The sequence below is a fragment of the Lissotriton helveticus genome, chromosome 2_1, assembly GCF_964261635.1.
Source record: "Lissotriton helveticus chromosome 2_1, aLisHel1.1, whole genome shotgun sequence".
NCBI lineage: Eukaryota > Metazoa > Chordata > Amphibia > Caudata > Salamandridae > Lissotriton > Lissotriton helveticus.
The window spans coordinates 121,855,214-121,878,181 of NC_136059.1; positions in this window are offsets into that span (position 1 = coordinate 121,855,214).

Genomic DNA, 22,968 nt, shown 5'->3' on the forward strand with positions numbered 1-22,968 from the left:
CAGGGGGACCCCACTGATGCCCTGGAACAGGAAGAATGACCCAGAGCATGTTCAGTGGAAAAGTGATCACTACTGGAAAACTCTCCCCTGTACTACGTTAATGTTGATCGACATTGTTACTGTACTAGATTTAGATGAACCTCATTGTTCATAGGGCAAGCAATAAGGCACACCAGTGGCAGGGGAGGGTTGTGGGTGGGGGATGCAGAAGGAAGAGGTTTGAGATATGCTATGCTTTCACTTATATACTTGATATTATAATGCTGCTCTTTGTTATTGATTGTTTGAAAATCAATAATAACAATTTTTTTTTAAAAGAGTGCTGTGGCAGATACAATTGCTTTATCAATAAGAATGGATAAAGCTAAGAGATTGGTCAGTGTGCCTGAGTTTGCCACTAACCCCGTTTGATTCTCAGGTAACAGTCCTTTTGAGTCAATCCAACTTTTCAGATCTTCCAGCAGCAAGCTGGCGAAAAGCTTAGCCTCATTGTCCGAAAGGGCTATCAGCCTATAGTTTACTTAGGGGTTGATTTTAGCTGGATTATGGATAGGCTGAATGATGGCACTGCGCCCGGAGTCTGGTAATTTTGAGCTCGGTAATTAGTAATTGAACAGCCTGACTAAGTGCTTGGACCAGAAGGGTATGTTCTTTTTAAACAGGGTCTGTGGCAGGCCATTTGGACCTGGAGCTCCATCGATCTGGCTTTGGATAGAGTTTTAGTCAGCTTTGTGGGAGAAATGAAGTCTTCTTCCGTTGAGTTTTCCTGCATGCCTTGCTGATGTCCTGTCTTTCCTGGGGAGGTATTGTCGCTGGTAATGCCTTCCACTTTTCCACCTGGAAGAATGAGGATGTCCTTTAGCCATGTTGTCTAGCAGCACATCTGCTGTTGAGCATGGCTATAAGTTACTTAAAGCCCAGAATCACAGGATGTTGAGCCAATACTGAGTCACTTTGCCCCCACATATTGAGTTAATAGTTGTGGCCCTACTAACACAAAAAGCAGTATGAAGTGGCCTGACCTCACCACATCCTGATACTTTCCTCAGTGACTTTCAACCATGCTTAACAGCAGAAGTGCTGGTACACAGCATGGCTAAAATACATTCCCTTTAAAAGGCCAATATATTGGGCATTGCTGAGATCTATTGGCTTGGCCAATGCTTGTTCGGTGTTGATATGGCCTTGCTGAACAAAGGATGGAGTGATAGTGAGAAACAGTTGAGGAGTGTTAAAGTGAAGTGAGGATGTGGTGTAATGGCCAGAGCTGCTGACTGGAACTGGGGAACTAGGTTTGGATCTCGGGATTGGCTGAACAATTTGTGATTTTCGTCAAGTCATTTATGCTTTCGCCTGCCTACGACAAAGATTGTGTCATTGTGTAATGTAACTGGAGAGCACTTATAGCACTCCAGTACCATTGGCTGTGGTTAGCATTATGGCAAGACGAAGAACGAAGCGAGCGCTCCAAAACCATCTGATCGTGCTAAAAAGGAAATAAATAAAAGCAGCAGTGACGATGGAGGTAGTGGGGGAGGGTCAAAATGAATGTGTCATTGTGTAATGTAACTGGTGAACACTTAAAGTGCTCCATTACATTGGCTCATGTTTGTGCTATGGCAAGACGGAGGATGAAGGGAGTGTTCTAATACCACTGGATCGTGCAAAAAAAATTAACAAATGCTGTTCATGTTTTTGGCAACTTTTTAAGAAATGCATTCTTTAAGGTACACGTGCATGCATTTTAGTGGTATGTGTGTATGTGTACATGGAAGATGGCCTGAAAACAGAAGTACGCCTATGAAAACAAGAAGAAATATCTCAGAAAACCTGAAGCAGAGTAAGGAAACATGTACTTGGTCCTAGCGCTATGGGAGGGTCAAACACAAGAGGAGGGCATAACGCCTGTATGTAATAAAGAGTGGCATACATTAAAAAAATTAGAGCAATGCTGAAGTTCACCAATGGTAGTAGATGGGCAACCTGTAAGCTCTAGAAAATAATACAATACATCTCTTCGAGACAGCGCAAGCACTGTCTAGCAAAGACCTAAAATGGGAATACAATAAGCTGTACACATCAGCCGCAGAGAATGAACAATGTCCTAGCTATTGTAAAGGAAAGTTTCAATTCTATTAAGAATGCCGAGGTGAGGATTAGGCTGTTCTTACTACTTTATTTTTCTCCAGCAGCCATTAAAAACACATCAAATAACTACATTTCCCATGAGCCCATGGGAGAATGGAGATAGAAAGAAGTCTAACACATTGTCCAATCCTAGGACAGGCTGGCTTGTGACCTTCCCCTGAGGGCGCTCTACCCTCCTCTTTCTTTATGCGACTGCAGCTTACCAGTCTTCAAATTATTCCTGTTTATTGGTGTCCACACCTAGGTCAAACAAGGAATTGGGATTAAGATTCAGTTATATGGAACAACGTGAACATATTTCAAGCATAGAATAAGAAACCATTAATGTTCTAGCAATCATCAGGGAGAATTGAAAACGAGTTACTCACCACACGTGCTCGGATGTTCTGGAAGGGTTTCACAATCTGGTGGGCTAATCCTCGCCTCTACGTCCTTAATAGAATTGAAACTTTCCTTTATAATAGCTAGGAAATTATTCAATCAATGTCACGACCGGAGACTTCGGATTAGGCTCTTTTAAAGCTTATCTATCACCAAAGACGCCAGTGGGGGCACTGGTTTGAAGTAAAAGCTCTTTAAGGTGGAGTCTGAGGATCATTCTGCGGCATTAAGGATACCCTCCAACCGTACCCCAAAAGAAAAAGTCTTCAATGCCCTTGCACCCCGGACAGGCTGAGCTCCAAAGAGAGAAGTGTCTTTCCCTGCTTCCTGCATAACCCAGTAAACCCATCTGGCAATCGTAGAGGATGAAACCGCCCCGTGTGGTTTAGTGAGGGCTATAAAAAATTGTTTGATGCCCTGTGGGCGTATGTCGACTATCGCCACTTCATAGGCTTTTAATGCTCTGACCACACATAACGGGGACAGCGGAATAAGACACTGACCTTGAATTGCATTTTGTCCTTCTGGAAATGTGAAAAGTAACTCCCTCAAGAGTGAATACTCAGCCCGTAAGGTCTAAGGCTCGTACATCAGAAACTCTGCTGCAAGATATTAGCCATAAAAGGGTAGCCAATTTTGTTGGCATCTCTTTCCTAGAAAGATACCTATTCAATGGCCAAGACTTGACAATGCTCACAACTTTATTGACATCCCGAAGGATAGAGTTCCGAGGTTCTGGTGACTTAGATAGCCTGATACCTCTCAAAAGTTTGCACACTAGTGGGTGTTCCGCAATAGGGTGACCGTCCACCAGCAAATGGCCCACTGATATAGCAGATAGGAAGGTATTAACTGACCTGTAGGCCAAGCGCTCTTTGGCCACAGAAGCTAAAAAAATCAGGACATAGACAACATCCGCCCGCATCGGATCAACTTGCTGCCAAAGACACCAACTTCCCCATCTGGACCAAGCTGAGCGATACCTCTTGTCGGTGCTCTCTGCCCAGAATTCTGCGAGTAACGAGGCAGCATCTTCCAAAAGGCATGGCTCCTTCCAAAGTTGCCTGTAACCCACCAGCCCATCAGCTGAAGGCCCCCCGAGCGTAGGAGGTGATGGGGATTCCCCTGTGGATCTCCGAGGAGATCCCGCAACTGGGGTAGATGGTTTGGAAAATCCCAAGAAAGTTCCATCAGAACTGGAAAACAAGCTTGTGACCTCCATATCAGGGTGATCATTACCATATCCGCTAGTTGTCTTCTCATCTGGGATGACACCCTCATGATCATCGCGAAGGGCGGAAAGGCGTAACCCTGCTCCATACTCCAGTCATGCCAGAATGCAGCCATCGCTAAGGCTTCCGGATCCAGGTGCCAGCTGTAATACCTCTACAATTGGGTGTCCAGCCGAGAGGCAAAGAGGTCTATTGAGAAGGGGCCCCAGAGGGATTGGAGTTTGTGAAATACATTTGGATGTTGTCACCATAGGATGGTGTCCTTCCAATGGCGGGAGCACCAATACGCAACCAGATTGGAAGTCCCAGGAAGGTGCTCTGACGAAAGGGAAATCTGATTGGATAGAGGGTAAATCCAGAGGTCCCATAATGCCCTGAATCTTCTCCACCCTAAAAGGTTTCTGCAGCGTATCGCTGCTATGTTGTCCATTTTGAGAAGGACACAACATTGGACATTATCTTTGGTCCAGCATTTTACAGCACAAGAGACCGCCATCAGCTCTAACCAGTTGATATGAAGGCCTTGCTCTGCAGAGGACTATTTTCCTCCGGTAGAAATATCCCAGCAACAGGCACCTCAACCTGAACCACTTGCCTTGAACTCTATCACTAGGTCGGGTTACGAACCAAAGATCGCCCGGCTGTTCCACACCTCCATGTGTGAGATCCAGTTCCGTTTTGGCCTCCTCCAAGAGGGGGATGAACTGGGAGTAAGTAAGGCCCTGGCAAAGATGTGATGCTTTGAGTCGCTGACGAGCCATGTAGTGCAGGGGGCTGGGGAATATGGTCTGAATGGAAGAAGAAAAGAGTCCTACCACGCTCTCAAGTTGGCGAAGAGATATTGTGGGCTTGGCTAGAGTGCGTTGCAGCTCATGCCTGATCTTTGCTAACTTGCAAGAAAGAAGGCATAGAATAGTCTTGACTGAGTCTACTAAGAAACCTAAGAATGTCATCTTCTGAGAAGGTACGAAATCTTATTTGGAATCATTGATCACAAACCCCAGGAACTCTAAAAGACTGACCGTCAGTTGTAGGTGGGCCAACAGGCGTCGGGGGCACTGATTCATTAACAGGATGTCGTCCAAATAAACAAACATCCTTATCCCCTCCGATCTGAGGTGCTCCACCACCAGCTTCATTAGCTTGGTGAAGCACCAAGGAGTGGAGGGCACACTGAAAGGAAGGGGTGTAAATTCAAACGTCTGTGAGTTCCATTGGAACTGAAGAAAATGCCTCTGCGTGGGGGGAAAAATCGGGATCGTGAGGTATGTATCCTTGAGGTCCAGGTGGACCATCTGATCCCCGGATTGGAGGAGATTCCTGAGGAGGTGGATGCTCACCATCTTGAGGTGGCAGTAGATTAGCCACCCATTGAACTCCTTGAGATTAACTACAGGCTGAAAGCCCACATACCATTTCTCCACTAAGCAGATTTTGCAGAGGAAACACCGGGGTTGAGGGGTCGAAATGACAACTGCTCTCTTGCTCAAGCGAGGAAGTTGGGTAGGATGCTCGATATACTCTATCTGGAATCCTTGCATCATCTGAAACAGCTAGGCGTCTGAGATTAAAGAGGCCCAATTGTGCTAGAAAAACCGTTGACTTCCCCCTATTACAACATGCATCAAACGCTGAATGCTTACCTTGTTGGCTTTTGTAGCTGTCGTTTCCTCTTCCCCTACCTCCTCTACGGCATTGCAGTGGTCTTGTATGGTAGAAGTTCCTAGACTTGTTGTGGTCTGGCCACAGTCCTCAACGAGGTTCTGTTAGCTTGAAGGAGTCTTGATTGTAAGGACGGCTGGTCGATTGCCCCTTGCCAGGACAGGCTGCTTCAAAAACATGTGGGGTAAAGATACGTTTAATAAACGACTGAGCCTTTTCCAGGGAATTGAACAAATTATTGAATTTTCCCAATTCTGTAGCGAAAGGACCTCCGAGGTGGTCAATTCCACCAGCTTAGGGTCTATTTCAATCAGGTGGGACCTGCGGCATTCCGTAGAAATGGCTGCATTAGCGTTCTCCAGAAAAAATGACTGCTCTCTGGGCGCAACTGGAGAGTGTTTTGGAGGAGAGAAGCGTGCCTGAGGCTTTGGCATCTTCTGCTATGTACAGGATTTTGGCTAAGGGGACAGCCGTGTCCAGAGGTTTATCCTGGCACTCTCTCCAGGAACAATCAATGCCTTTTTTAGGATCCCTAATGAATATCGCCAGGAAGATGGACATCTTTGAGTCCACCTCAGGGGTGAGGGCGACCTTTCCTTCCAGGCTTCATCTCGGGCATTTTGCCTTGAGGCAGCTCCTAACCTCTTTATCCAAGGGCTTGCGAAGCCTAGATGCCATATACGGAGCCACTTTGGGGGCTAGAACCCGCTCGGCTGACCCGGGGTGAAGGAGGTTGTCCGGATTTAGCATGTCATTGTTTGCATCCGGCTCCAAAGGTTGGTCTGGCCTCGCCGGACACCATGGTCTGCCTGAGCCACCATCCCCATCGGAGGTTTGGGGTGAGTCATCGTGATCCGCTTCAGGTACAACATCCGGACAACCCGAGGGTCCCGCTAGGTCTTCTGGGGACTGAGTAGTAATGGAAGGGGGGAGAGAGCCTTTCTTAAGCGCTTAAACACATCAGTGTCCACCCCACATCATCAATGGGTTTCTACTTGGGGTCAGTGGCGGAGGTGGAGGGCTGTCCTGGAGGTAGGGGTTTTTGTATCTATGACTGGTCTTCCCTGGAGTCCAGGGGTTTCAGGCACTGAGCCTGCAACTGTGTGATCTTTCTCTCCAAGGGTGCCACTGCCAATGCCATAGCCTTGAGGATGGAGAAGTCCATAACCTGACAAAAGTTATCATCTATAGGTAGGTATGTGACTTCCTCCTCCTCATAAAATTGTTCTTTAAAATCCTTCATAGTTAACAGGCATGGGGTTAGGAATAATAGGGGATTTCCCTGTAAAATTTAAATCAACCTGAAGATGAAAATAAAATCAACACTGGGACGGTAGCTCCATTTTGTATTCTAAGGGTTAATATGGCTGGGCAGGTCCCCTGCAATCAATCAAAGTCTTACCTGAGGCAGGGGTGTAAAGCTCCAGGCAGAGGCTCAATTGTGACCAGCTTTGCCTCTAACAATAAAGTATCTTCCCCTGTGTATTTTTGACAAGAAGATAATTGCCTCAAGCAGAAGCACCACTGTGCAGCTCTCACGCGTCAGTTACACAGCTTGTACTGAGGCAACGAGACTCGCTGGCAGTGAGGGGAATTACGCGCCAAGCGTGCTGAGGAGAGAGAGGACACGGTCCCCTAGCAGCGGGAGAGCTGCACCACGTCAGAGCCTGCCGGATAATGAAGACCGCATAAGGAGCGGAATCACAGAAAAGAGGCAGAGAGGGAATTCACTTAGTTTAATGCTGCTGGAGCAGCGAAGAAAAGGAGGGTAGAGCGTCCTCAGGGGAAGGTCATAGGCCATCCTGACCCAGGATTGGACAATGTGCTGGGCTTTTTTCTATCTCCATTCTCCCATGGGCTCATGGGAAATGTAGTTTTTTGATGTGTTTGTTAATGGCTGCTGGAGTAAAATGAAGTAGAAAGGACAGGCAAATCCGAAGCCTCCGGTCCTGACATAGAATTCACTCATAAACCTTAAAAGGCAGCAGTACAAGCAAGGCTAAAACGTAGACTACCTCCTTGCATTCCCGCTTCAACAATGAGAGGCAGAACTCTTTTTTTCTCTTACATTTGTCACAGTCCTTGCTGGACTTGGCCCTTCTGGTAGGTTCACCCCTAAACTTTTTGCTTTGATATGTGACCTGGTGTTAGTTATTTTTGGCTTCTGCGCACTTTAACACTTTTTCCCAGTTTGAAGTGTGTGCGCACTCTGAGTGCATGTTGTGAGATTGGCCTGCCCTCCCATAGGAATGCATAGGGAAGGTGTGTGTCCATGTTAGTTCCTGATGTGTGGGGAGTGCAGGGTCGAGTTTGGTATGTGCGGACTCGTGTGATTAAATGCTGCGCGATGATGTGTGTGGTGTTAATGTGTCTAGTGTGGAAGTGCCACTTCTAGAAGTTGGCATGTCTGTGTAATGAAGGTGAAATGACTGTCTGGCTTGTGATTGGCTGGAGCTGGCTGGTGTGCCTGGCTCCAGGAGTCAGGATGGGTCTGCCCTGGTGGTGAATAGAGAGATTGACAGCCAGATGGGTGGGAGGAGTACACCGTGGACCTGAATAGGGCTGGGCTTTCCCTACACAATGCTGGCTCTGCCCCCTGTGGTGCGTCTGATGTCCCTAGCCTGGCCAGTGAATGGGGAGAGGGGCTGAGCACAACAGAGTTCTCCAAAAACCAGCTGCGACTGGTCTTCCCCAACCCTGCACCCTAAGACAAAGGGAATATGTGTATAAAAGAGGGGCTCTGACCCCATGAAAAGGGTTCTCTTCCTGATCCTAACTTGAGGGGGGCCTGCTGCTGCTGCTGGGCGCCAGGAGGACCGCCACTGGGGACTGACTCCCTGACTGGAGGGCCCTGTGAGCTGGCCCCTGGGCCCAGCCTTGCCCCCTGCCTTCTTTCTTCCTTTTTAGGTCTCAGCCTGCGTAGGCTGCACTTGCGCAGTTTCGCCGGCGATATCTTATGTTTTTCAGTGTGGGGCTTGAACCCGCCCCTCTTCTCAATTGGCTGGCTTCCTAAACGGAGGCCAGCAATTGGAGGAGATGGGCGTCTGTCCATTTAAGCCCCGTGTTTTTGGGATTGAGGGGTGTGTTTTTTTAGGTTCTTTCTCTCCTCTTCCCATTGACTGGAATTTTACATTCCAGCCAATGGGAAGAGGAGAGAACGAAAACCACGCACCTCAATCCCGAAAATGACGTGCGTTTCTCCGAGGCATTTCTGCTTGGCCTCGGAGAAAGATTGGGGTGTTTGACTACCCTCCTGGCGGCTTGTTTAATTATCTTCCGCAGATACGGCTGTAAAACTGCTAGTAAGTAATTGATGAAGTATTACATACCCCAAGCACAAGTCTCCAAGGAAGACGTTAAATGTTTGCGGCCGGTTATACCATTAAAATCAATAGACGTGACCAATTTTTTTTTTAGATAAGGCAAGTAATCCAATGAATTGTGAAAATACTAAGAACATAGCATATTGTGAGGGGGAAATTGGTTCCACTTAGAGTGGTGCGGCACCTTAGTAAACCCGACACTTTAAACCATAGAAAAAACACACTGAAAAGGCTAAGCATGAGCATGCATACATTTCGAGCATGCTACGGCTATGCGTCGGTTTTCTACAGAAGAGACCTGGCCCACCCCCGTGCGTCGAGCCCTGTGTGACCCTATCTCCTGAAGCGGCATCCGCAGCTGCGCTCTGAGCACAGAGTCGCAGCGGTTGATGTACAACCCAGCCCATGACATCATCTTTGGGAGCCGTTCCCGGAAGAGACGTGGCAGGAGCTGGTGAACGGTGGAATGAACCAACGAAGCTGCCGCCCTCGGGTCTGAGGTTAGTATTACATACCTGTCTGTCAGGGGAACAGTTGAGACTGAAGAGACAGATTGACACTTGCTCACTATAGGAGTCTTTCACTATTGTGCCTGCCTAAATAGAGGCTGTGGCATCCGGAGCCAATATTGATAAACCCTCAGGGGAAAATCTTAAGAGGAAATGTAAATTCTTGATACGATATATTTCCCTAAGTAAACACCCAGAACCGATAATTTACTGCAAAAAAAAGCAATCTCAATGGTATCGTTGGAGTACAGGGGAAGATGCCGTAATAAATGTAAATGTCAAGGTATTTGCAGAGCGACTGCCACCAAGCGGTTTCCTGGCGCTATTACTCATACCGCTATGGAACCCTTCCTGGCTTTCCCTGTGAAGTGTCCACTCCTGGGCACCCCCAGGGTGAAGCCAGGCCTCCTAGCGCTGTTGGGGCCGGTGTGGAGGTTGAGCAAGCTATTGCCCAGAGTTGCTGAGTGGGACTCATGATCAGAATAGGCACAGAGGCGAGAATTGTCAGGTCCGAGGAAATTGAGCCCAAGACCCACCGAGGCGGGAATTGAACCCTGGTCCCGGGCCAGAACTCTGCATCAGGGTCTGCCGCTCTAACCATTGAGCCACACTCCTCCACATAATACAGTAGCAATCAAAAGTAGGCCTGGCAGAGCCTTGCAAATGGGGAGGAGAGAGAACTCTCTTATGTAGTAATGTGCAACTAATAATACCACTGGCTTCAAGTATCAGGAAATGTAAATGATGTTTCTGGAATACAGGTCCTGGTGAAATGATGATCCATTGTTTTCTACCAGGTGAAATAATGCCAATTAAAACACAGTTCCAACTGATCCTCTCAACCTTCTCTCCTCGGAAAAGTGTTCAAATGTAATATTGCCACCCATAATTTAGTGCCAAGGAAAGTTGAGCCTTTGGGACGCAGAGAAAAGAAAGAAAGCATCTGAAATAATGAGTGGTTGATGGTGTTGGAAAGTTTTACATGTACAGTTCTCTGCATTGAGAAATAATGCCCAAGAAAAACACATCTTAAGTGACAACCATCATTTTAATTTTAAACGGTCAGTTAGAGGTTAATGTAAACAACACGAAGAAGAAAACTGAACATGAACTCAATCATGCAATATGTTAATAGTTAACATATTTTTGACCTGCACAATATTAACTTAGTGCATGCAGTCAATTTTATTGGATAACTAGATTCGAGTTTCCAACATGCCTCTCTATGCCTCCATTCACATGGCTCTTAATGCCGTATTTCTACCTTTGAAGTTTATTCCTGATGTTCATCATCCCAGTATTCTTTCTGTAGATTACAGGGTGCAGAGGTATGTCTTTTAAGGAAATGTATCCCCATATATTTATGTCACTTCTGTGCAAGATGCTCACTGGTGTACATATCTTTGATCCTTGTAACTGCTCCCTGTAATTTGTCTCACTCTGTACCGTGTTTTTCTGAATTATCCTTATGTACTTTTGCTTCTGAATGATCTCTGAATTTTTGCTTCTGAACTGTGCTTCTCTGAATATTTGCTTCTCTGATAAGTTGCTTAGGCAGGGTGTTAGTTGTGTTTTTGTGAACTCTACTACTCCTTTTAATTGTTTCGGTCAGAGTGCTGAAGTCACATCTGTAGGTACATTTCACCCTAATTGTGTTTCTCTCTGTTTCCTAATTATGCTCACAAGACCTGCACCTCTTTATTGCCTCTGATTTGCTTACTTGCTAGTTTTTATCACATCATGTCTAGCATCCAGTTCGGGATTACGTTCTAATGATATTTCTTTGTGTACCGCAGAATAGTGTTCATTTGGTTGTGCTCCTCTCAAATTCAATAGAAACGAATTGAATCAGAATAGTCGGCATTATTCCCCTTGAATTGCTGCTTCTCTGAAGGGTTTCCCCAGCAACGTGTTCGTGTCGGATCTGAGCCGACCTATACATCTTAATTGTGTTTTCCCTATGTTGTTTTAGCTTTCTATTCATGTAGACTGTGTTTCTCAGAATTGCCCTCCTTTGATTTGTGTACCTGTGAATTACTCCTACCTTTTGAACTAGTATCATAGCACAGTGGGTTTGCCCTCCTACACGTGTTTCTCCGAATCCTCTCTTTCCAGATTATCTCTCTTTATCACTTTCCAAGCCGAAGTGCCACTGCATCACATTCCTTTATTTCGTCTCTCTGTGATTTTTTTTTCCAGAGACATTCCTCTTCTTTGTCTTGTCCCTGCTCTCACCAGTGTGGGCCTTAGACCTTTCTCAACTCAAATGAAGAGCCTCTTGTGCTGGCACCTGTGCCATTTCCCAGGGATATTTCTGGACTCCAAGAAATTCTAGACCGTCTCTGTGAATCTTTCACACATCTTTATCTTGACCTAAGTCACAACGTTTGTCAACCTCTAGCTACTTCCGGACTTAGTACTTCCCTCTGCCTCCTGTTCTTTCCCCCTGTTACCCAATGGCTAGTGCCATCTTTCCTACGTAATAGCCATACTCTGCAATATACCTACCACTGTCCTCATAACCACACGCCCTTTTGATGCCTCCCTTGCTATCCACACTGTGTTTTTCCCAACCGCAGTGAACTCAGCTGTGGCTCTTTTACCTCTTTATTCCTTTTGCATTTTCTTCCTCACCTGTGACACCCTGGCCTTTTTTAATCCTTCTAGGACTGTAGTGTTTGCTCTCTTTGCGCCCTTTGGCACCCTATTGCTCTTACCCAGTGTACCCCCTTCTACTGCGTTTCCGTACACCTGGTGAACTGGCCATTAGCCCATCTCATGGCCCATTCATTAGACACCTCCACCGTTGTTTTCATCTGAGCCTATACTTAGTGTACCACCTTCTCAGTCACAACACAGGAAGGGGCCCTGTCTGTCGTTGTCCTTCCATACTGTCATACCCCGCCATTCATCTCCTCGATGCCTTCGTCTGTCATTGCATTATATTGTCTGCAAGACACGCTAACTAAAAGAATGGGGCAGTCACAAAAGCACGTTGTAGCAAAGGGCCTGTTGTATTCAGCCAGTTTACTGGTGTGAGGTTTAGTTTTTCAATTTTTGTAGATTATTTCCTCTGGTGTGGATATCTCCCTGTTCGGAGTGTACCTTGCTGCTTCCGCTTCTAAGCCCTGAGCCATATGTTTGCCTTGAAATGATGATGCATTATTCTCTCAGACTCTGCGGCAAGAGGCTCGGCCCACTTAAACCCCCGGGATGGGGGGTGGTGGCTCCTGTTTGTTTTTGTTGATGGTTGAGTACGTGTCAGGCAAGCATGAGGCAGCTCTTTGTGGGAGGAGGAGAAGGGCGGCAGTCGCTGCTAGGAAGCACCTGCTGGTACTAAGTATTATTTCTAAACCTGCTGTATCTCAGAAGGGTTGCATTAGGAAGCGTGTTATAACGTTAAGGTCGTGTGATACGATTTCGTATTTTCAGAAAACTCATTCAGACAAATTGTAGAGAGCAACCGTGCATAGTATTTTGTGCACATTTGTTTGTAAACGTTAACAATAACATTTGTACAATCTGTGAAAAAATGGATAGTATTTTTGCTAGATCTATTGCTGCTGGTACAATGGAACTGTGGTTTGCATCCTTTGCCTGCATGGAGGAGAGCGAGAGAGTAGCAAGCCCGGACTGACAACCAACAGGAGAAATAGGCCTGTACGGTATGGTGTGGCTCTGTGTGTGTGTGTGTGTGTGTGTGTGGCTCTGTGTGTGTCTGTGGCTCTGCGTGTGTATGTGTGTGTGTGTGTGGCTCTGTGTGTGTGTTTGGCTCTGTGTGTGGCTCTCTGTGTGTGTGTGGCTCTGTGTGTGTGTGGCTCTTTGTGTGAGTGTGTCTCTGTGTGTGTGGGGGGATCTGTGTGTGTGTGTGGGGCTCTCTGTATGGGGCTGTGTGTGTGTGTGTCTCTGTGTGTGTGTGGGGCTCTGTGTGTTTGTGGGGCTCTGTGTGTGTGTGTGTGGCTGTGTGTGTGTGTGTGTGTGGCTGTGTGTGTGTGTGTGGCTCTGTGTGTGTGGCTCTGTGTGTGTGTGGCTCTGTGTGTGTGTGGCTCTGTGTGTGTGTTGGGTGTGGGGCTCGCTGTTTGTGTGTGGGGCTCACTGTGTGTGGGTGTGGCTCTATGTATGTGTGTGGGCCTCTGTGTGTGGGTCTGTGTGTTTGTGTGTGGCATTTGCGAGAGATTAAGCAAAATTTATCTGTTTTCAAAAGCAACACATAAATAAACATTTTGTCATTTACAATGCCAATAGCTCTAACTTTTGCAAAGGTGAGACCGTTGTATTGTAAATGCTTGTTGGATTTTGTCCCTGGACCTTTGGGACTTTGGTGGCCTGCCAACGCCTGGGAAGCGATTGTCCCCCCCTCAAAAATAGCGCGTTGCGCCCCTGGTGCGGGGATCCCTATCTCGAGGGATTCCCCGGCTTGGGGATCCCCCCTTTTTGCTTATTTTAGAGCAGGTGCAGAATTGCCGCTAATTTTTGTTATTTTACATTCACGGGAGCCCACCCCGTTTGATTTTTTATTTTGCGGGTGCCTACCCCGCATATCTGGCCCAACCCCGCCATGTACCGTGTTCTTAACTCGGGAGCCTAACCCGTATTTTGCCCGAGAAGTTCAGCGCCATCGGCCTGGGCCACTGTCGTCATCCGGGGAGCGGCGCTGTGATTGGCTGCCCGCATGAGAGTAAAACCAGAAGTCGATGGGAGCCCACCCCGTGCTCCTGGAAAGGAAGGCGGACCATGAGCAGGAAGAGGTGGCGCTTGCACCCGGGGCCCCCGAGATCAAGGGAGAGTCCCGGGGTGCCCAGAGAAGGTGTGTGTTTCCTCACAGAGCTCCCGGCGTGTAGGGAGCCCCGCAGCCACCCAGAGACCAGCCAGAGAAAGAAGCATCATTCCTCCCCGGCCAGGCTCTCCCGAGTGAATGAGCCCCACCCACCGCTTGCAGGCCGCCACAGGAGCCCCGCAGTCTCACCGGTGAGTGGGGGGATCCTCAGTCCAGTGTTGTGGAAAGGGGGGGCGTTGGGGCGCATTGCCGGTGCCCGCCCCGCCAGTGGTGCTTGCTTCGTTTTTGGTGCACAGTCCCTGTAGGGGTAGAGCAGCCCTGGTTGGCAGCAGGCCGCTCCCCCAGGTTAGGGACATTTCTTTCAAGCCCAAGAGGCTCCACCTGATTTGCGGGGAATTCTTTAGGGCCCACGAGGCTCCACCTGATTTGGGGGCATTTCTTTAGAGCCCACGAGGCTCCACCTGATTTGGGGGCATTTTTTTAGAGCCCACAAGGCTCCACCTGATTTGGGAGCATCCAGAGCCAGAGGACTCCAACGTGGCACAATTTAGTCACAGGGCTACAGAGAGCCCAGGCCGCATTCCTATCCCCGGCTGCCCAGCACTTAGTGGGCAGCTGCCTCGTTTCGGCCTGTTCTTCTGCTCATCCTTCGGTTGGCGGCCTGCGCAGCCTGCCCAGACATTCTGGACATTGGGCCTGTGAGCCCCTGAGAGGCCAAGTTGGCCTGGGTCAGTTCTGTGAGCTTGTGCGCAAATGTGATACTTGCCTAATGTGATTTCTGCATAATATGCAATGCCTTTTTGCCTATACCTCTAAATGTATTTTTATGCTTAGGAAGTTGTGTTACCCAGTATAGTTATGCTAGTGAGTTCATGGGTCCCTGCGTGATATATGCCTAAGGTGGTTAGGATTGTGTAGAGTGTACTTACCTTTTACCAGTGGTTACTGGTTGTGTGCTACATTTACTATTTGGTGCTACAAGTATTCTATGTTCTACAAGTGCTATTTTATGCTACAATAATCCTATGTTCTAAGTGCTAATTTCTACCAAGTGCTTATTCCTGGCCCTGTCCCGTGTATATAATCCCCTGTAAATTCTGCCCTTGCCAGTGGCACAGTGTAAATTGTGTGTTAATTATCTAATGTGTTTGGTAACATACAAAGGCTATTTTTATATATAACCTTGTGTAGAGTTTTGTTGTGGTGGGCCTTGGGTGTTGTTGCTGGGTGCGCGCGCAAACACTTTACACATCGCCTCCGAGATAGGCCTGACTGCTCATGCCAAGCTACCAAGGGGGTGAGCAGGGGTTATCTTTGGCGGGTGACTTCCTTGCCCTGACTAGAGTGGTGGTTTCTGCCTGGCTTTGGTGCAAGCCTTAGCCAACCCGAAATCCCCATTTCTAACAGTCCTAGTATTGGTATATAGGTTTGTCTCCAAAGTTTTCCGTTAGTTGCTAGAAATAGGAGTTTCCAGCCCCACCCGCATAGTGTGAAAACACAATAAACATGTGCCCAGATTTACAAAGAGTTGATACAAAGCAGGGCAGTAAGCAAAGGTGCTGCACTAAGTTGCATGGACCAGGGAGAGCAGCACTGCCCCATCTACAAAACAGTGTTGCAGTCCTACTCTCTGTCTGGGCTGATGCACTTTCATCAGCCATATGCAATGCAAGCTCTCTTGCGGTATATTGAAACCATGTCTCTTTTATCATCTGCACTGTTTGGGAGCAGGAATGGGTAATTTCCTGCACATAACTATGCTTTAGGCCATTTTTGTTACACCAGCCTCAGGAATGCACAAGATTTTTATGCAAATCCATATCTTCTTTGAAGATACGAATTTGCGATAAAAATATGTGGTTGGATGCACTGAAACACACGTTCACCACCCATGGAACTCCCACTCAAGGCAAAGACATGCAAGGAAGCGCATTGTGCTGAATTGCTACAATTTTGGTTACAAACCAACACAAATCGCCATTTACATTGGTGTGCAAATACCACATGGAATTTGCATTGGTATTGATTGGAAAAAAGAACAGAAACCTATGACACAAAGGGGCATATTTGCAAGTCCTTTAAAGTCACTAGAGCATCCCTTTTATTGACACTACAGTGGCATAGCGGTATTCCCCATATCTATAAGGTGGCGCTAAGCCACTTAGAGTGGTTTAAAACCACCTAATAATATATGTCCTTTTCCGCCCAGTCCTCTGTGGCAAAGGGGCGTGCAATGAGTGTTTCAGTGGGCTTCCCACCGCAACACCAATTGTTTTTTGATACTGCCCCAGACTTACAAAGCTGGGGCAGCAGCAAAATATAAGGCCAGGAAATACCTGGTATTAGAATTGCGATACTAGAAGAAGTCAGAAACCTGCAACACACATAGTAAGAGCAAATTGCCATTGTTCATTGTTTATGTGCAGGAATATGTCCCTTCCTGCACATAAACAATCGCCGCTGCTGTGCAGGCTCCCTTCCCAAATGGCCGCAGGGTGCTTGAGCTGGCACTATCTTGTTTTTTTATGCCAGTGCTAGGGGAAACACAGTGGTGCGCCGTATTCTCGTGTTTCTGGGCACATCCCTAAATTATCAGAGCGCGGAGTTGCCACATTTGGCATAACACCGCTTTCCAAAATTGTTTTGTAAATATGCTCCAAAGTCTCTAAATCTTCACCCTGATGTATAGCTCTGGAAGTAAAAGCAGTATAGTTTATTTCAAGAAGTTTAAACATATACGGTTGTGTTTTGTTGACTTCAATATTTCAATAATGTCATGGACAGTACTTACACTGCATGGTTCTACATGTGGGAGTTGGGTGTTTCACTAAAGACGAAGGGCTTTGTTTTAAATAGGGTGGAGACGGAAAACCTGGCAAAAAATATCAGGTCCATTTTTAAAACAACCCACGCATTGTTTGTTTTTTTTTTACATTTCTGGGAATATAAAATATGACCCCGTGGCAACTATTGCTTTTATCACTTACTGCTAAGTCCTAGAAGGAACTATTGTCACCTGTTGTTTGGTACACCTGTAAAATCCCATTAATTGTCCCAAGGGGTGCTTGTTGAGAGGAAGGATGTTGCATTCTTAGGGGCAGATTTATGATGACTGGCGCATCCCCAGGGATGCGGCAGTCATCCTGCGCCGCTGCTCCGCCACCCATGGTGCACCGCATTTATAATGCGGCGCACCATGGGGCAAAAACGGCACAGATGCGTGACGCATCTGTGCCGTAAAAGTGGCGCATTGCTGGAGCTGCGTCGCAAGCGCGACGCAGCTCCAGTAAGGCTCGGGGGTGCCCCATCTCCACAATGCTGTGTCAAGACCTACGCCTGCTTCAAGCAGGCGCAGGGTTTTGATGCAGCATTGGCCTAAAAGTGACTGAGTGAAATCTCATAGATTTCACTCAGCCACTTTTAGGAGGCATTCCTGCGCAGGAACACCCCCCCCTGTGCAGGAACGCCTCCTTATGGCGCAGGGCTTTACAACATGACGCATCTCCTTTATGCGTCACGTTGTAAATAGGGCGCCGTTGCGTCAAATAAAGTGACGCACCGGCGGCGCAAGGCCTTCATAAACCTGCCCCTTAGTATGAAACAATGATGTTTACGAGCCAAGAATGCATAGAGTCAGGTTTTTTTTTTAACACTGCTATTGCCACCTGTTCATTGTCAAGACTTCCTTCAGGAAGGGTGATTGAAGTAATGGCTTGTGTAGAAAGTGTGTAACAGGTGGATAAGGAGAATGTTAGATCACGGGACGTCATACTTACGAAAACACGGAATTTAAGGGTGAGGTGCTGTTCCTGTTGTCATAGACCTGCTGGGCCACCACCTCTGGCACCCTGGAGATAATCTGTCCGGCATCTGGCTGGAAGTCAAATGTCACAATCTTCTTTATAGATCTGTCTCTTGTGAATGCCATGATTTTATAGAAGTAACCATGTCCCAGCTTTTCAGCTCTCTGCAGCCACTCGTCATCCTCTGAAGTAGGAGGCGATGCTGTGAGCATATTCCCTTCTGATGTGGAGGCACACCAGAGCCTGCCATCGGGGCTGAACGACATCCAGTGGCTTAACTCCCTCCACCCACTGCCTCTGCCAATGGTCTGGCTTGCTACGAGCCATTCTTCATCTGGACTCGTTGGAGGACTATTCTTTACAAATTTATCATCGGTCACCGCATACAGCATTCCCTCGGGATCAAAGAAGAGCGCGTGAAATGCATCCCATCCTCCAGAGCCAATTTTTGTAGCTTTTGTGAACAACCAGGCCACATTTTCATTGGTTGGTGGCGGACCCTTGTAGAGTTCCCCATCATGAGTGACGCAATAAAGCGTGCCACTGGGGTGGAAGAAGAGACGCTTGAACCTTTCCCAGTCGGTTTTCCCTAAGCGCTTTGCACTGGCCTCAAACCAGTTCTTGGATGAACTAGAAGGCATGTCACCCATATATATCTCAGAGCCTTTCACGACATATAGTTTGCCTTCTGGACTGAAGACTGCATGACTTGGATTGCTCAGATTCCCCATTTTGAGAGCTCTGGTGTTGTAATCGTCGAGGTAAGCTGCTGGAGGCAGACCCGCCCTGCATGAGCCGTCATTGTCCACACTGAACAAAATCAAATCTGAAAAAGAATAGAAAAATATTGTTATTTGCACCTGCTATTTGTTCTCAAAAAGATACCAAGGTGCCACAATATACTATTTACATTGTTGTGTCATAGACGTCATTTGGAGATCACCAGGGGTAGCAGCTACTGCCCATGGCTTACCCTTTGGTACTTCTGAAACTGCTCTGGCAACCATAGGCTGCAGCACTCCCTTGTGTCTTTCAAGCAGTGCAGTACTCTATGAAAAGTATATTTAGTCACACAAAGAACTGCAAAACTGGAAAAGGCATCTATGTCGGTTGGTATTTCTCCCTGACATATTAGAGAATCAACATCTGGCCTAGAGGATTGGTACCTTAGATGTTGTACCTATGTCAATTTTTGAAAGAACCTGACGATATCACAGTTCTTGGAAAGATAAGGTATGGCAACAAAAGTGTTAAAATACAGACATGACAATGATTTTGCAAAAACAGGGAAACATGGCGACGTCCAGTGTCCGAGACGGAGAAGATGGAGGCATCCATGATTGTTGTATTTATTTCTTAACATGCATTGTGCATGTGTGTTGTTGACATTGACATGTATTGTGAATCACTGCACACACTTGTTGCCCACATGCTTGTTGCCAGCCATGCTTCTTTCTTTTTTAAATGCACACTTGCATCTTCTAAGGGGCATTCCACGTTCTGCCTTTCGGTACACTGAGGTCATGAGCATACGTACAAGGACTTCACGCTTTTCCTTTTTATCGCCTTATTTACAAAGTGCCACTAACTGCAGTTAGCAACACTTTTCCGACTGAAACATGAATTTTTAAGGTCTCCACTTCTGTTTGCGGGGGTTAACGAAAATAAGATGTAAGGTGGGCGTTCCTGTGCAAAAACTGCCGCTAACCCCGCCTTGTGATTTTTACAAGGAATGCCTTGTATGGTGCAAAACCCAAAAAACTGCAGCTAACCCCAGTTAGAGGCAATTTTCTAATATCAGTAAATAGCTGGTCTTAAAAATGGTGAAACACTTGGGGGCTCATTTCAGAAGGATGTTGGTGCTGGACAGAGCTGCAAGGAATGTTGCTGCGCTGCCCTGCGACAAAACTATAGGGCAGGAATGCACACCATTTATAAGATAGGGTGCATTCATGGGCCTCATTGATGAAAAGTGTTGCATCACTGCCACAAAACAACGCTACCACACTTTTCACTAGGCCCTTCTTGAGATACCATGAATGTGCTGTTTTCACTGTACGGCACTCCATGTCGCAATTAATGACAGATACGTCTGGAATCCTGGCGTATCTGTCAGTGATGAAGTCATGCATTGCTGCAGTTTCTATCTAGATTCTATCTCGCCTAGATTACGGCAACAGTCTATATGCAGGAACAAAAAGAATGGTGGCAAAAAGATTACAAGTGGTCCAGAACGTCGCCGCAAGGCTGGTACTGGGACTCCCCAAACGGTCATCCTCGACCGAAGCTCTAAAAACCCTCCACTGGCTACCAATTCATAAAAGGATCCTGTTTAAGGCTCTAACCACTACCTATAAAGCCACTATTGAAACTGGGCCACATTACCCGAGGAAGAAAATTAGACCCTACATAACCAAACAAACTCTGCGGTCTCCCTCTGAGAACCTACTTACCATCCCCACCTTTAAAATGAAAACCCGAGGAGGGAAAACCCTGGCCGCACTCGGAGCAAAGGCCTGGAACTGCCTGCCCACCCAACTAAGGCACACTAACAACGAACCCACTTTTAGAAAGCTACTTGAAACCTGGATCTTCAGTACCCCAGATCAGGAAATCTTAGCACTAATATGATCACTCCTTTATCACCCTCTGTCCTGCACCACTGCCCTCCCTGTCTTTTCTTCGGTCTATGTCCAAAAGCGCCAAGATGCTCCTTGGAGTGAACGTTGCGCTATTCAAAAAATATTTTCATTCATTCATTCAGTTGTGTCACAAGCATGATGTAACTCCATCAATGCCTAAGGCAAGCCCGTCTGCACCCGTCCGCGCCGGACCCGCGCTTAGCGCCAGAACCCCTGCTCCACACGCCCCAGTAATCCGGTGGTCCGCGGACCAAGTACTACAGCTCCGTCCTGCTACTTGCTCCCCCTTAATCTGCTGCAACACTCTTAGCCTAGAATCAACTGCATATTTCTGCCCACACTGCAATTTTTCTCTTCCTGTGGTCTCTAAAGCACCGCTACTTCCCTCAATTGTTAATGATCAGTCACCCACCATCTTAAAGGCCGCATTAGTTAACTGCAGATCTCTTCCAGCTCACGCCCATGATATCTGGTTATCTCTTGACACCCACAATTGGGATTTATTGTTTCTTACTGAAACTTGGATAAAAGATTCTTCCAAACCGGACATCACTTTAGCTACTCCCCCTGGTTATTGTTTCCCTGGCATCAATCGAGACAACTCCAAGACCGGAGGGGGTCTTGCAATAATTGCTAAATCCCATCTCAAATTAAACCTCACGAAAATTCCCAATCTGGGCCTCATTGAGGCCGCTTATTTTACAATTATGAACTCCGCTAGTACCATCTGTGCAGGCATATTGATCTATAACCCCCCTGCCATTACCTCTTCCTCCCTTAATACTTTGATGCATTCTATTGCTGATTTTTCTCTCAAACATCCTCATTTTACTGTATTAGGAGATTTTAATATCCACATTGATAATCTTTCCTGTACACTAGCCTCCTCTCTGTTAGAAACTCTACAAGGACTAACCCTGTCCCAATTAGTGACAGGCCTGACTCATATTGCTGGCCATACACTTGACCTCATTTTTTCTAATCATCCTACCATTTCCACCCTCCCCCCCACTCCTTTGACGTGGACCGATCACTTTCTCATTCCTTTCTCTTTCACGGCCCCCACCCCTCCTCCCCCTATCCCCCTTAATCGAGTTAGAGGGCGAAAATGGACTAAAGTTACTTGTGATTCCTTGGAAGCTCATCTTCATTTTCAACTGAACCAGCAAAAAGACCTCAATTCAGAAACCTTGAGATTTAATTCGTCTCTCTCCGATGCGCTTGACTCTGTTTCCCCTCTTGTTCCTCTTACTTCCTTTAGATCCCGTCCCTCTGCCCCTTGGTTTTCCCCTCTGCTGCGTGAGGAAAAGAGCAAGTGTAAGCAGCTGGAACGCAAATGGAGACTGAACTTTGATCCGTTAGCCAAATTGGCGTACAAATCTGTCCTGAATAAATTTCACAAACTCATACGCTCTTCAATGAGAGTTTACTTTTCCAATCTTATTCAACAGGCGCAGAATTCCTCTAAAACTCTTTTCTCCATTGTGAAAGACTTCGTTAATCCCCCTGCTTCGAAATCCCTTTGTACCCCTACTCAAGATCTCTGCAATGGATTGTCTGATTACTTTCAGGAGAAGATAGTTAAACTCTCCTCCTTTGCAGTGACGACTCCTAATCACCCTGAAGATCGCTCCTGTTATCTCTCCTGCTCTTTCAATTCTTTCAGCGAGCTAACTCCAGACCTTGCGTTAGTTTTGCTACGCAACGTTAAGTCTGGTTCCCCCCTGGACCTAGTCCCGGCCAAAGTCATGGGCATTCTTGCCCCCATTCTATTGAACCCTTTTCTTTCCATCTGGAATGCCTCTCTGTCGCGCGGCCTATTCCCTTCAGTGTGGAAACAGGCTAGGCTTGTCCCCATACTGAAAAAACCCGGTGCCGACCCTCTACTATTTAGCAACTATCAACCTATTTCGCGCTTGCCCAAACCTGCCAAGATTCTGGAGAAAGTGGTACAGAAACAGTTGGCACTGTACCTAGAGTCAAACCAGCTGTTACACGACTCCCAGTCCGGCTTTAGAACCGGCTATAGCACTGAGACAGCGCTGCTTGAAGTCTCAGAAATCATCAGGGAATCAGTGGATAGGGGCGAGGAGGCCATGTTGGTCCTCCTCGACCTATCCGCTGCTTTCGATACTGTTTCCCATAAAAAACTTACCATCCGCTTACAACAGCTAGGGGTCGGTGGGACAGTGCTGGCCTGGATCACTTCCTTCCTGTCTAGTCGTTCTCAAAGGGTTACGATGCACCCTTTTGAATCCGAGGACAAACCCCTCCTGTGCGGAGTGCCCCAGGGCTCTGCTTTAAGCCCTTTATTGTTTAATGCTTATGTGGCTCCTCTGGCCAAGGTAGTTGAGTCCTGGGGTGTCAGGGTGGTCTCCTATGCTGACGATACTCAGCTTATCTTTTCCTTTCGAGACCATTCTGACTCCCTCTTTTCCTACTTTAGAAACTGCCTTGGCAACATCTGCACCTGGATGTCAGCCAATCATCT